General features: G+C 47.1%; 1 protein-coding gene across 1 annotated transcript in view; it reads right to left on the bottom strand.

Annotated features, from left to right (window-relative positions):
• The window catches only part of LOC142397703 (bifunctional heparan sulfate N-deacetylase/N-sulfotransferase 1-like), a 43,390-nt gene extending 31,972 nt beyond the window's left edge, over nucleotides 1-11,418 (bottom strand). The window contains exon 1 of the mRNA XM_075481270.1: nucleotides 11,257-11,418. The gene's annotated coding sequence lies outside the window, so the exon portion shown is untranslated. The remainder of the gene's footprint in view (nucleotides 1-11,256) is intronic.
• Between the last annotated feature and the right edge of the window lie 989 nt (nucleotides 11,419-12,407).

The following is a 12,407-nucleotide window of genomic DNA, read 5'->3' as shown; positions in this document are numbered from 1 at the left end:
CTTAAAGGGATAGTTCGCCTCTTTTGACATGAAGCTGTATGACATCCCATATTAGTAATATCATTTATTAAATTTGACTTACCCCCTGCTGCGTCCTGTGAGCCGAGTTCCAGCCTCGATTTGGCGTTGATGAAGGTAGTCCGGCTAGTTGGCTGGGGCCACAAAAATAAAGCGTTTTGCTTCTCAAAACAATATGTGTTCAAAAGAGTAATACATTTGCATCACAAAATCGTTCACCAAAAAAAGTCAGACCTCACAATCGCTTGGCGCTATTTCTCTCTACCTTCGTATCACTACGGGCTGTGTAAACTGTGCAGACCGAGCAGTAAACACTGTAACAGGTGCGGCTGTGGGCAGGTGGCTGGACGCATTGATATGAAGGGAAAGAAAATAGCGCCAAGCGATTTTGAGGTCTGACTTTTTCTGGAGGGACGATTTTGTGATGCAAATGTATTACTCTTTTGAACACATATTGTTTTGAGAAGCAAAACGCTTTATTTATGGCCCCAGCCAACTAGCCAGACTACCTTCGTCAACGCCAAAACGAGGCTGGAACTCTGCTCACAGGACGCAGCAGGGGGTAAGTCAAATTTAATAAATGATATTGTTAATATGGGAAGGCATACAGCTTCAAGTCAAAAGAGGCGAAGCATCCCTTTAACCCCACTCCTGAAGTCGATGAACAAATGCAAGATTATTGTGAGCATGTAGCTAGCTGCTCTGGAATTTCAAACCTGTCGGTGTGGGATTTGTATGATAAAAACAAGTAATCTGTAACGGACAGATAGGTCATTTCAACGGGAAAGAAATATACAGCATGTAACACTGGATGGATGTCAGCTTAAATGTTAGAGCCGCGACATTATGAGCGAAGTGGGTTTTTAGGATGACTTTAGAATCGGCTGAAATGTGCGTGACGGGTTAGATTTCAGACGGGTTTGCTGATCTCCTGAGAAGAAAGTCATCACTTTCCACAAAATGAGATATCAAAGACAAAACGGTGAAATCAAAAAGTTTCAAAACGTTGACTGCCAACAAGGGTTTAAAACTTGAAAACAAACAAATTTCGCAGTTACATTTAACTTGGTAAAGACCGTGCATTGCAATATCTACAGGGGTTGTAATTTTACTACTGAAAAGATGATAAAGATTGAGCTATTTTCCATGAGGCCATTTAAGAAAAAACACGTATGTGCACTCATATTTGAAGGGTGCAGTAGGTTATCAAATATTAAATATAACTAGTCTGGAAGAAAACAGCCTAATGAAGAATTCTTTATCGCAGCATCCAATATTAACATCTAAATATACGTGAGAGAAGGCTTCAAAGTACAGTCAGATGGATCCATCTATAAGCCAAATCCTTGCAGTCTCCTATGTATTGGTTTTCAGCAGAGAGATACAAGCAGATGTTGTAGTGCTGCCGCGTAATACTTCAGCATCTTGACAAAGATGTCTGGATAAGCCTTCAAAAGTTATTGTTGCTGGAACATTCTGGGATGTTTTCATTTAGACCTTTAGACAACCTTAAGGCCCCCGGCAGGGAAAACTCTTTTGCTGCACCGAGAACAGACACGGACAGGAAGGCAGAGATGGCCTCATGATCGGATATGCTGTCAACTGACATTAGAGCACACGGCAGATATTTACAGCTTTCTGGAAACATCTGCAGACTCGAGGAGGCAGCCGGGGTAAACAACATGCTTACGAGCATCTCGCACCCCTGTAACCAGGCCTGTCAATGGCATATATCAGCGTCGTGGCTGTGATGAAAGAGGGCCGAGCGGTGGATAATGCCGTGAGGTGCGAAAGGAAACTTTAGAGAAGGAAGAGAAAAGCATTAAAAGACTGAAAGTAGAAAAACAACAACAAATGCATAGCTGATTGAGATGCTTAGTTCAAAGAGCTCCTGTTAAAAATAAAAAATAAAATGAAATTACGCAACGGAAGAAATAAGTGATGAGATGAGCCCCTGAACAGAAGCAAAGCAGAGTGGAGCGGAGCAGAGAAGAAAACATGCAAATGGGGGGTGGGGGGGGGTGAGAGCCAGAAGAGAGAGAAACTAACAAAAGACAACAGAACACAGTCGGAACACAGTGGTGCCGAGCACAACACACCAGAACAGGCAGTAATTGTGTTGTGCGGGACTGACCCCAGCGCATCCCAGCAGGCACTGCATGATGAATGGGCCTGACTATGACTACATCCCCACACCGCCACCCGCCCCCCTCTCCTCAACCCTCACATGCTCTTTTCTCTCTCTCTTCTCCGTCGCTACTATTAGCCCTCCTTCTGTCCCTCCCTCCCTCCCTCCGCTCCCCTGCTCTCCCCAAAACCACACTCTATTCAGCGGCTGCCATCCCACAAGATTAATTTGCATTCAGGGCACTTAGGCCTCGTATTGTGCTCTGACACAATGACATATTACAGTGCACAACGCACCTATTACACATATAGCCTAGCTTGAGGAACAACGCTATTTTCCTTCTTTTTTTTTTTTTTGCAAAAGATGTTATGATAGAGTACAAACGTGTGGAGAAAGGAGCGTGCAGGTACAGCTCGACTGGTTACGAACACAGAAAGTCTCTGACAGACGAGTCACAGTAGAATCATTACAGGAACAGTTAGATAACCTCGATTAATGATTCACTAGAGCCAAACTAATAAAGTGGGTCAGACTGTGTCGGCAGTGGTAGCAGGAGCAGAGAGACCTTCAGGTTAGGCTGTGCATGAAGAGCAGATGGGGCTAGTAAAAAGAAAATTAAACAGAGAAAAAAAAAGCAATAGAGGTGTTGGTGTTACTCGACTGTAGACCCCGAGGAGAGAGACAGTAATGCATGGGAAATGGGCTTTTTCCTCCAGCTTTCTTCACTCCCGTTCTCCCTTCCACTGCTCCATCATGCCCGAGTCCATGGGGAGAAGGAAAAATGGGAAGAAGAGAAAAAAAAAAAGGAGGGAGACCAAATTTAATTTGCTACACCGTCTCTCACCATCACCCACTCTGCCTGGGGGGGAAAAAGAAATGGATTCCGGAATTTAAAAAGATGACAGAAATAAAGAAATAAAAACAGGCCACTCAAGAGAAGGCGTCAGAGACAATGGCACAGGGGGTGGCTAAGGGAAATGAGAGCAGAGTTTGAGGGGGAGCGGCGGGGCGGGTAAGGAGCCAGGAGACTGTTATGTAGGCCAGATATCAACTGTGTGGTTTTCATGGACCAGCTCTGAGGCCTGGCCATCTGCAGAGGCCACAGGGTTACTCAAACAATCAGATCAGGGTGGCAGATAGTAGCCACGGCTGATGGTAGGACATACTAACTTGGAGGTGGCAGAGGGGTTAACAGCCCATTAGCTCACTCTCTTGCACTCCCACAGGAGGCGCAGTGTGGACCTGTGTTGGGGGCGTGCGCCTTTTCGCCAAACCCCATAACGCACCTTTAGGCTATTACTCAACAAAGGGGAGCTTAGTGGAGTGACGTCAGTACAGAAGCCTCTGTAGGAGAGGAAAGTGGGAATGGAGGGAGTGGACAGATGAGATGGGGGGGTGGGTTGCGGATTACGGTCGAGTCACGTTACTCCCCTCCAGCTCTTCTCTACCTGTCACATAAGCACTTTGAGGTCTCAACTGTAAAGCCCGAGCCTTGGCAACTTCAAATGGCTTCAAATTTGCTCGGGAGGATCAGAGGCAACGAAGGGATAAAGAAAAGAAAAAAAGAAAAGAAAAGAGGAATCTCGAAACCAGCGGGCTTGTTCGACGTATAACCGCAACACCGTGTTGTGGGATGTCATCGTTAATATCGCTTAAGTTCAGTCCTGCAGCTGGAGAAGAAGTGGGGGCTGCAGGGAGCCAAATAGCTGGGTTTGAGCAGCAGCAGAGAGTTGGGGGGCCATTACCAAGAGAAAACAAACACAGACCTCTGGCCAGGCTCGCACAGCTCGGTCCAGACACCTGTGTCCCATTCACCGCACGTATCCGGCCACTTAACACTTCACAGAGGGGGCAGGGTACTGTTTGTGTTTGCAGGCTTGCACAGCCCACTAAAGTTCTTTTAAATTTAGCTCCACAAAACCTTCAAGCTCCCCTGTAAGGACCAAACGCTCGCTGCAGTGGCACGTTCCGCCGGGAGCAGCCGGCCGTCACGCCGCCCGACTGTCACAACAGACCCCACTCCAAGTGGCACCCCCCCCCCCCGAATAAAAGTGGCTGAAACCTGGCGAAACAAAGCTCATTCATTCTGCTGTCATTTGCAGTCTTCAGACTTCCTTCTGTCTAGGCCTGCGCTGTGTCTGCGCTGACCTGGGGGTTGCCAACACCTGTCCTGCACACACACTCAAAACACACACCAGCTCCGACATCTCCCTACCACCCAGGATGGATGAGACAGCAGGCTGGCCAGACACAGCACCGCCGCGGATCACTGGAGGGGTGCACTTGGAGCTGCCAGCAGCTCAACCTGGGGTCAGCACCATTACAATTCCTTCCACTCCAGCAATTCAAAATGGAGAGTAGGTATGTCATCAGCTACGATCACTTTGTCCAAACAACATACTGATCTGAAACGGAGATTACCCACATGTCTGGCCAAGCACTTATGGCTTCTATTCAACAATTAGGTTAGATGCGAGCTGATTGGAAGCATTAATACCTGCTTGCATGCCACAATGCTTTGCTTACAGTGGAGTTTAATGCGCTCGCAGATGGAGGCCGACTGGACACCAGATGACGTGCTGCGCCGTGGTGGTTTGGTCTGCTTTAGGGCAAAGAGTGAGGGGAGAGGTGAAAAGAAGAGGAGAACAGGGGCAATGAGCACCAGATGCCCCACTAAATTCTACTCGATCCAGGCGTGATGCCATGACACTCCAGCCTGGTGCACTCTCGCACATAACACGGTAAAAGCGAAAGAGCGTCTCTCAGACCTGCCTGTTTCCATGTGCTGCTGCTGTCCTATCTTACAACGCTTTCTGTCATCACAGGCTAACAAAGGAAAAATGAAACCTTTGCATGACCTTGTGTAGGTGTTCGCTCCTCGCCTTCTTGAGAGTATCACTACTCATCACGACAGCGCTGCAAACAAACTGCCTGGTAAACACAGAGCATGGGTTCCCAGACAGCGGCAGGTCACAGCTGCAATGTTTGGGCCTCAGGAAGAACAGTCAAACAGAGCAAGCACAGATCACCACAAACTGCAAAGTAAGGACGCCGATTACGGTCTCACTCGTCATTAAGTGCGTACACCCAAGAGCAGTTACTGGAATCTAGCACAGCAGACCTCTGCTTTTGTTGATGTCGCAGTGTTCAGCTACGGTAGTTCTAATCCAACACTGCCGACTTCAAAAAAGGTACCGGTTGCGATTTTCTTTCTGCAGCGCCGAGCTCTCAGAGCCACGCAACGTGATGAAAACACATAAGCCACGGGGCAATGACCTCTACAATAAGCTAAACCGCCGGAAGTACAGATTAATGGCAACCATTACACTGATTACCAATTTTTATATCACTCTTTGCTAATTTTCCTACTTATAACCGATAGCATACACAAACAACGTTGTCCCCTTTCATCAGTGCAGTGCAGTACGGTAACTGAACCGTGACTCCGAAGCTCCCCCAGGTTCCAAGACTTCTGTTGGTCCAATAATAAAATGTTTCAGCTTAATGGACAATTCCCCCCCCCCCTTTTTTTTTTGTTTGTCTAACATGAGGCATATCAGAGACTCCATATTTGTGCCCTGACGCACCAGATGGTTTGTAACCCATAACCATCTGCAAGGTCAAGCCCTTCAATAAAAACCATACTGAGCAGGTGATTGGATGAAGCCTCTATCGTGAGTGAACTTCGACCAGGCAGTTAGTAGGAGCCAGTATTATTGACTGCCGTTACACCTAAAGCTCACCTGTGGCAGCCAGCATGTTGGCGCTTTGGCCACAAAGGGATTATACTCCCCCTCTCGTTACTGTGATTTTTGCAAGACTGCAAGACTTTGCTACTCAGCGATGCATCTTTTATGCGTTACCGATCAGAGTATTTTCCATATAAAGCACGTGTTTCATATTACGAGATGAAAAGCCATTCTGCTGCCTTGACTCGCAGCAACTGAAGTTCAGGAGAAACTGGCAGCTTTTTGATTGTTCTTTTTGTTTTTTTAACTCACTTCTATGGCGAACAGCCATTCAAAAATCCTGCTCCATCGGGTTTAAAAGAAAAAAAAGAAAGAAAACCTTCAGAAGCAAGACATTATCGACAGACAAGTAGACAGAATGTCTTTATGTTGTACAGAAGTACGGTTGAGAGAACTATTGCACATTGATCTATACACAAGAAGTGCATGGAGCTCCTGGCAGCCTCACAGCCAGAGTGACACATTTAAAAAATAAATAAATAAATCTATTCGTCACATTAAAATCGGTTTTTAGAAACGCAACACTGGTAATCTTGAAAACTGCTGAATATCAGATCTGATAACCACCTCGGCTGATAACAAGAGGACACCTTTACGATCTACGATGAATGTACGCTTGTGGAAATAAACACCAACAACTTCCCTCGTCTGCCCTCAACTTTTACGTCAGCAGCGTAAATGGACTTTGAGGCGGTGTAATCGGCCAAAATGCACTTTTCCGTAACACATCTTTCGGTAATATGAGCGCAAGGGCTCACGCCCTCACGTCCTGTATCTGTTGGGCACTGTATTCGGCGTGAAGCATGCATGGGCAAGGGTGCCACCCGCTTCTGTTGGAGCACGTGTGTGGTATCTGCAGTGCAGCCACACTCAGACAACTGCATAAACATACAAACCCCCTCCCCTCCCCTGCCACCTGTCCTCCCCCTGTGTTCACAACGCTGAACTTTGGATCCACTGATGTGAGTTTAAAGTCCACTGTACACAGACTGAGGGAAACATTTGCACATCCACCGGTAAATGTTTTATCATCTCTGTTCTCTGTGCATCAAAAAAAAAAAAAAAAAACCTGCCGTGTACATCTCAGTGTCAGACAAGCCCCACACAGAGACTCATACCTCCGACTACCAGTCTGAAAAGGAGCCGCGCAAAGGGCTAAATGGACAAAGGAGGGAGGGGGGAAAAAAAAAAGAAAGAAAAAAAATCTAATCATATCTGATGACTGATAGCACTTACGATGAGAATGGGGTTAGAATATCCAGCAGTGAAGAGGTGCGTTCCCATTACTGCATCTCTCCATCTCTGAAAATGGCTTCATTAACAGGCCAGTGCCGAGAGCTCCCTCGCCGAGCACACCAACGCGCAATACCCCGAGGGTCCGCCGGAATGGCTGAGGTGAAGTCCATTAACACCCGACAGCTTGCTTTTTGACCACTAAATAAAACAGGGCATTTTTTTGTCTTGTGCCCTGGCAGTAGAAAATAAGCCTTTGAGCCAAAGGCAGGAGAGCACAGGATCCTGAAAACTCAACTCGAAGCAGAAAACTAAATGTGACGTGTTGATCTATAACCAGGTGAAGTTGTGAAAGTACATACGAGGTGCCCCTCATGTCGTACACTCGGAGGAAACTGCGGGTCCAATCAGAATGCACCGGAGTACAACATGCTGAAGAAAAGGGAACTTTTTGCTTTTATGTCATTCCATTTGACCTTATTATGGATCAAAGTGTCCCTTAAATGGCAAAAACGATCCATATAAACTGCGGTGAAGGGGAGTGAATATGACGAGCTATAAAAAAAAATATTTAAAAAAAATAAATAAATAAATAAAACAGGCTGTCTTCTGCTAGGAGATAAATCCATATCTCATATGACCTCTCCTGCTCTCCTGGCACACTTTCTGATCCCCCAAGCAACTAGAGCTGGCCAGCTCTGAGCCCATGACAGCTCTTACTTTCCCAACACTTCAGTCCCAGTGATGTGTCACCTGATGAAACGCTAACCCCCCCGGTCACCATTATTCGTCTGGATACAGGAGCCTGTGGAATGTATCGGATTCCTGCCTCGGGGGGTATGTACCTTGGAAACATGGTCCTACCTTGGCCAGCTAGCCTCTCCCACTCCTCCCACTCCCCCCCCTCTCTCTCTCTCTGCTTCCAGTCAGTGAAATTCCACCAGAGGCCTGCTTGATTTACACCGCCTCATCGGCCATTTGTCATGTGCTCTCATCTGATGTATGTCTAATAATGGCAGGACACTTTAAAAGTTCTGGGACTGTTCTCCTGTTGCCTCCTTAATGTTGTAGCTTGAGCTCCAATGTAACTTTGCTCATCCACTGTTGTTGCTGGGTCACACTGTGTGTTGTTTGTTGGAGGAAAAAAAAAAAGAAAAAAAGAAGAGGACGCACAGGAGCGCAGCTAGAAATCCAAAGAAAACACTATATTTGTGCTCTGGTGCAACAACGCTAGAGTACATCTCTCCTCTCCAGAGAGCAACAGTTTTGCCACGCAGTACTAAGAACCATAGTATAGAGTATACGAGAGTCACTGGCCTGTGTAATCCAGTCCAAGGAATTATGACAGTGGAAAATCATTTCCCTGGGCCACGGATAGGAGGCCATGGCTAATCGTTCGGTAATCTGATCTGCCTGCATACTGTAGCATTCAGCCGCGCAGCTAGCCTAGCCAGCCAGTCACACATGTGGACACCCCCAGTGCCTGCCAACTGTCTAATGGAGACTAGCACCATTCAAAAACAACTCTCCAGGTTTTCCTGAGGATTACAGATGCTATCGGATCATTTGCTAATACTCGGTTTTGCTGAGCTGTTTAAAATGTATTTACTCTTCTCCTACTCTCCCAATACCCCTTACAAAAGCACAGCTTAAGCCAAAAGAACACCACATCCACATTCAAGGCAGAGAGGCTCCGATGCAACCTACTTTACAGGCGTACATTCTTGGATCCTAGCATTTTAATCCAAAGGCTTCATTGTACGAGCAAATATCTGCGTTTGTCTGTCAAACAGCGGGATATCTTGGGTGCAGTTCCAATTGGAGATTCCAAAGTCTAGTGGAGCAAGTGGTGTAGTAGTAAGGTATGAATAACAACCATCGGGGGAAGTAGTGAGACACAAAGCAGCACTTTTACCCAGCAGAAAAGGTTGGGAGGGGGGGGGGGCTCCAGTTTAGGAAAGATGCTTGGCTTTAGCCACACTCTGAAGAGAGGTCTGCTCCCCACACACCGAGAGTGCCTACAAGGGGCACTGACATGGAAAAATACAAGAGCTGACATGTTGTGGGCCCTGTAGCTCCCGACAATTACTCTGTGTAGCATTAAATGTGATGGTAGAGTTACTGCACACAATTAAGTTGACATCCGCCTCTTCGAAGAGATTACAGTAAAGGCAGTCAAAGCTCTGATCGACAAAAAAAAAAAAAAAAATTCTGTTTCCTTTCCAGCCCTAAAATCTGAACCCACGAAGCGATTGTTCCCTTATTCTGACAAAACCAAAACAAACGGTGCTCAGTGACGTGATGCCGCCACACCTGCGGTATCAGCCTGCAAGTGTGTTTGTGTGTTGTAACCCTGTTGCACCGTTCTGCAGGTACATGCCAGTGAACAGAGGCCGATATTTGATCAAATGGATGCGGCAGCCTTCATCAACAGAAAGCACTCGATCAACAGCACGTCTGGCAGCCAGTGGGAGCAGTCAGATGGAGGTTCAAAACAAGCAGGCCAACAGTTGGCAGGGATAAAACACAACTTAAGATACAGCTCTCTGCAAATTTGACAAACAAATGACAGCAACCGTCCTTTTTTTTTTTTTTTTTTTAAATGTAATCTCCAAATGGAATAAGCCTTTTTTTTTTCCTCTCCCCCCTCATATTTGGTCTCACAAATGCAGGGTGGAGCCTGCGATAAACAACACATGGCTTGGGAATAAACATAATGCAAAGCACTGGTCAACTAAATCTCATGAAAGCAGAAGGACAGCATGTTGCAGTCGCAGAAATGTGTTCTGCAGCTGAGGGGGAAAACGCAGGGAAAAGTCCTTGTGACTTTGCCAAATACATTTTGAGTGTGAGTCATTCGACTTCAGTAATCTCTTACTCACTAAGGGGTGCGCTTGCACACATCCCCAGGCAAAAGATTTCAGGCAGGTCTGGACTGCCCCCCCCCCTTCCTCCCTCTCTCTCTCTCTCTCTCCCTCCTTTTCTTTTATTTCTTTCTTTCTTTCTTCAGAGCAGAGTCAAGTGTTTATAGTATCTAATAGACTCTCCATTTTACGCCACAGAAGAGCACCAAAGCAGCCTCATGCAATATTGCAGGACGCCGCCGCCCGGCTGGTGCAATCTGAAATTAAACATTAAATTGAGATCTTTGCAGTTTTAAAAAAGTGCCCCACTTTCTCGACAACTCAGTTTGGAGAATCGCGTGGCACAGTCTGCAAGATATACCGCATGGTTTTGTTCCCCCCACACGCTCAACTCACGACGGGAGCATTTTTACTCCAAAAAGAAAAAAAAAAAAAAAGGAGCCCGAGGTTGAATGTTTGTGTATAGTGAGCCAGTGAGGGACTCCTACAGGTCGTAATAAATCTGATGCATCATCTCACAACACAGAGCCTGTCATCACAGCTGATGATCGAGTCAAATCCCACGAAATCGTTTAGGCAAATGAGATAGTGTTGAAACGATCGTCGCGTGCCTATTTTAGGCTTTTGTCACGTGCAGACTTGCAGTAACTGGGTGGCAGAACCTTTTAGGTGTCAACCTCTCAGTGGAAATCGAGCCCACTATCGTTTGTCCTTTTAACTGCGAGAGGTTGTAACGGTGAGGATATGGCTACACTGTGGATCGGATTCCTAACACTAACTTGGGGAGAGCATTTGATAGGAGACAACAAGCCGCAGCTGCTGTAAAGTTAGAAAAACAAGTTGCTCGGCTGGGGCTGATACCCGGGGCTGCATTACGGGACTGGACTCCATAAAGGAATTCCGGCGTTAAGTCACAAAGCAGAGCAGCGGGACACAAGCTCTATCCCGGGCACAAACTTCGACCAGACCCGCGTCAACAACAACAAAAAAAAAGGCTAGCTTTCCCCCTCTCCGTTGCCTTTCCAGACGAGCTGAAAGCCGCGCCGAGCCTCAACTATACCGCCGATGCTTTATGTTTCCAGCCACGGTGAGGGAGTCAGGGCCGGAAAAAAAAAAAAAAAACTGGCCTCATCTCCGTCTGCGCCAGGCGGCGAACACTAGCCCGGCCTGGGAGACCGAGTGGCGGGGCTCCTCAGACGTGCACCGAGCAGAAGCAAAAATAAAAAGCACCGCGAGCACACTCGTCTTGTGTCGATGTACTCACCTTGTCCGAGTTGGATTTGGGAGAGACGCGAGCTGGCCGGGCTGAACGCGGGTTTGAAGCACGCTGGGCGCGTGTCGTCGTCTCGGTTTGCTGTCGGCCGTGATGTGGAAGCGGCGCGGCGGTGGACTCGGCTGGGAGAAATCGGGAAATGTGAGAAAGCCCCCTATCTTTCTGTGCACCAGCAGTAGCCCATAACTGTCGTTAGGAGGCGCCAGTGCGGCGCATTTTTGGTCTCATGTGCGCATGCATGCATGCTGAGGTCCTCAAGAGCGAACATATTCCTGCGGGGGCTTATCTGCATCCGTGCTCTGCGGTGCTGGGATTAGAGGAACCTTGACGTCCTGTGCGCCACGACTCTTGTAGCAATTTGATTGTTCGGGGCGGTTGGAATTATCCTGAAACTTTGAATGATTTCCGTTCATGTGCCCGGGGGGGGGGGGGGGGGGGGGGGGGGGGTCCAGTTGGGATCGATTTTTGTCACCACAGCATACAGATTACACACCAAGGCCACGCTGCAGCATTGAAAAACGCCTAAATCAGTTTGTTAACCCTTCCTGTAGATCAGAAATCACGATAACTACCATATAAAAGCTGAAGGCTTCCAGAAACTTAATTTGTATTCTCATTATTTGTTGATGTGTATTATAGGGTACACAATTGCGTAATTCATAGTGATGATTGTGGCCACGGCTGCTCCTAACATGCATTCAGGTCACCAAGATGTCTCACTGGGCCACAGACTAATACACCACCGGAACCATCGTCGCCACCAGTGTAATTTCATGAATGGGGGCTCTGACACGTAGCGGGACACCTACACATCTACCAGCCTTGTGACTCACGAGGTCGGTGATTTTGATTATGGAGTGGCTAAATCCAGGACAAAGCCTTTCTTCAAAACCCGCTTCGGTTGTCTCATCCATGTCACATGATAAAGAAGACAGGATCACATGACTCATTAAGGAAGGTGATGCCCATGGGGTTTACTTTCGTGTTCTACCACAGCCATTATAACTACTATTATAGAATCTGTGGTTCTACTAAATAGGAGGAAGTCACAGACTGTGTGCCTCCTTGTAAAAAGACAATAAGAGTTGCGGGCCAGTAGAGATGTCCATTTGACGGCTTCCTTTAAAAACATGATCACAGAG

This window comes from Odontesthes bonariensis, chromosome 13 (assembly GCF_027942865.1).
Source record: "Odontesthes bonariensis isolate fOdoBon6 chromosome 13, fOdoBon6.hap1, whole genome shotgun sequence".
Classification (NCBI taxonomy): domain Eukaryota; kingdom Metazoa; phylum Chordata; class Actinopteri; order Atheriniformes; family Atherinopsidae; genus Odontesthes; species Odontesthes bonariensis.
This window is presented reverse-complemented; position numbering and strand designations above follow the sequence as displayed.